Source organism: Onychomys torridus, chromosome 17 (assembly GCF_903995425.1).
Source record: "Onychomys torridus chromosome 17, mOncTor1.1, whole genome shotgun sequence".
In the NCBI taxonomy this organism is placed as follows: Eukaryota; Metazoa; Chordata; class Mammalia; order Rodentia; family Cricetidae; genus Onychomys; species Onychomys torridus.
This window is the reverse complement of record NC_050459.1, coordinates 48,471,876-48,475,116: the sequence shown is the minus strand read 5'-3', so window position 1 is coordinate 48,475,116 and position 3,241 is coordinate 48,471,876.

The following is a 3,241-nucleotide window of genomic DNA, read 5'->3' as shown; positions in this document are numbered from 1 at the left end:
TCTAATGAAAAAAATTAGAAAAATAAAATTATTGAACAATGTGGATTCAGACAGTGTTGGCACATCCCTTAATCCCAGCACTCTGGAAACAGAGGCAGGCAAATCTCTGTGAGTTTGAGGCCAGCCTGGGTTATAAGAGCAAGTTCTAGGATAGCCAGAGCTACACAAAGAAATCATATCTTGAAAAACCAAAAAATAAGAAATAAAAAAAGTAAGGAAAGAAAAAAGAAAAAGAAAGCAAGCAAGAAAAAAATGTTTATGTAAAATATCCCAGAGTATTAAAAACATGTGATTGTTTGAAATATCTACCTATTTATAACTTCATTCATTAGGACAAGGTCACAGGTTACATTATCCTAATTTATTTTGTAATCTTTTAACACTCCCCCAATATACTCCATTTTGTCCATTTGTGTGTGTGTGTGTGTGTGTGTGTGTGTGTGTGTGTGTGTGTGTGTGCTTTGTTTTGTTTTTGTTTTTTTGTAGAAGTAGTAGCCCTGTGTTTCAAGAGTGAGGAAAGCCAACAGAAGCCTGGAGAATGGGTGGAAAATTTTAGTCAACAGCAAGCTGATTTAGTCAAGAGTTAGGCTATAAAGATGACAGGTACAGTGTTGGAAACTGGAAAGAGAGAGAGCATGTAAAACTACATGAGCCATTAATTAATATGCCAAGTTCGGGTTAAAAATAAAAATTGTAATAAACTTTTTAAATACATGTGTTGGAGAGTTGCATGTAATAATGGGAATGTAATACTGGCTTAAGGGTCCAGGATAGGAAAATAGAAACACAGGAATATAAAGATACAAGCCTGAAGAGATGGAAGCTGACAGCCATCAACTCTGTCAGTAAATAAGGATTAACTTTTAACATGGTTTCCTTTGCTACCACTAGCAGCTCTATTAACAACCTAATGCTAACTTTTACAATGGCTCTCTGCAGCCAGGAGTTAGCTTTTATGACAACCCCACCACCACCACTACTTGCAACTGCCAATTGCCATGGACCAAAGTTAACTTTTAATGAGTTCTACGTGACACCTAGTACATCCCATCTCATCCGATAAACTAAACAAAGGCCCCTAAGTGACTGCCCGCTTTGTGTTGTTTCATATCATTCTGTGCTATGGGATACCTGCTGTGTCAGGAAAGCTGCGGGTTTGGGCAAACACTATTAACTGTATCAGGAAAAGCTGCAGGTTTTTACAAACATCAATTAGCTGAATCCTTGTTAGAGGGAACTGTAAATCTTAAAATGCAGTATGTCTCTAAGTGTGAACTTAGAAATTGTACAGATTCTTTTGTCTATGCCTAATGCTTACTTCTTACTATAAAAAGGGGCTCAGACATTGAAGCTGTGGATAAACAAATCCCTACCCACGCCCCAGTAAAGAACCCTGATGCAATTCATTATGTCGTTGAAAAAATAAAGACATGAAAGTAGCAGTGGAGGGATTTAATCAGAGTGGAAAGTAGACAAAAGAGCATAGTAGGGGTGAATATCATTGAAATATATTATGTCCATATATGAAACTGTCCTAATGAAACTCATTATGTATAATTAATATACCCTAATAAGAACATTAAACCAAACTGTCTTTGGTGGAGCAGCAAGAGTAAATCAAATACCTAATCCTTTGAAGATTGCTCAAGATTGACTTGGGAAGGTGCAAAAAAAAAAAAGTTATAAAAAGACTTAATGACATGGCTGTGAGTCTAACAGCTTAGAAAGTATCTTTAGTAACCCAAGCAAATTGCAACCAAATAGCTTATCTGTGTGGCATATGGAGATGTTAAAAAGGGAAGTTACCTATCTATTAGGGAAATTGTTGAGATGTTTTTGAATACTTTGGAGGACTAATGAGTAGATACAATAAAGTACAAATAAGAACCCATCATCACTTTCCATGAGGGGAAGGTCTCATTACTGACAAGGAAATGTATGTGAAGAAGTACAAGAATGTAGAACAGGTTCAATATGGATAACAATAAGAATAATGAGGAGGAAGAAGAGAAAGTGAAGAAAAATATGCCTGAGTACCAGGATGTGATTGGTGTACAATCTGGAGTCTTCTGTTTTTGCACAGTTTACTGTGGGAAGTGGTATTTAATAGAGCACTTTATATCACTCAGAAAATTTTATTCTTTTTACTTTTATAGCTACACCTTGAGCTCTTAATTTAATTTCCCTACTGGGTCAGAGATATGGCTCATTGGTCAATAATATCATTACTTGAATGATTGGATGAAGGCTAGAAAAGTTTGTCCTTCTACATACTTATTTTCTTTGTATTACTTACAGTTTAAAAGTTTCAAAATAAAACTTTGTCCTGAAAATTCTGAGTAAATTTATTCTTCAGTTCAACAAGTTAGGTCTGTATCATCTATTTATTTTTTCCAAAGTATGTGGCACAATGCCTACATATTTTGTGTATTTATTAATATTTCATTTGTTACAAGCAACAATCATCATTGTCAGATAGGCACTATACTATATTGTATCATCTATCATTCCAAGGTACTCTCCCTGCAATCCACTATTGTTGATTGTTTTGCTGAACTAACAGTAGATAATGTAATATTTGAAGTATAATTGTTACAATCATATTTTCACTCTGATAGGAAGAGATGAAGGACAAGTGGTGATTTGATGCCAATACAATGACTACATAATGTATTAATATATACTAGTATTTTCTATGTCTTCTTTGAATAATATCACTGCATAAATTTTCATGGGAAATTAAAATGAAGAATTAATGTTTTTTAAGCCAATATGTATTAAACAAAACTCTCTCATCAAAAACAAGTTGTAACTCACCTTTGTATTAAGACCATTTTGTTTATAATGACTGTTGCACAAATGACCACATGAGTATATAATATGGGGATTAACAAGGCAACTCCACACAGTTAAAAGGAGGTTTATTTTTGGGTAACTTACAGCCAGTAAAGGGGTTGGTTACAGGATCTGGGAGAGGTGAGGTGCAGTCCAGGGTTCTCTGGACAACTCTGACTTGGTCTGCCATCCAGCATCCAGGGTCATGAGGAACCAAGAATGCCAGCACTTCTGGATCTCAGGTCTAAAGGGCTCCTGTTCTGGCCATGCCTCAGGGGCAGGTCCTAGGTAGGCATGGCAGTTACTGGCTGCCTCACTGGGGTGGTGCTTCAAGGTAAAAGATGGAACAGCTACCCACTACCTCTCCCCCATTTGTCTAAATAAGACAGTTCTATACTAATCCAAA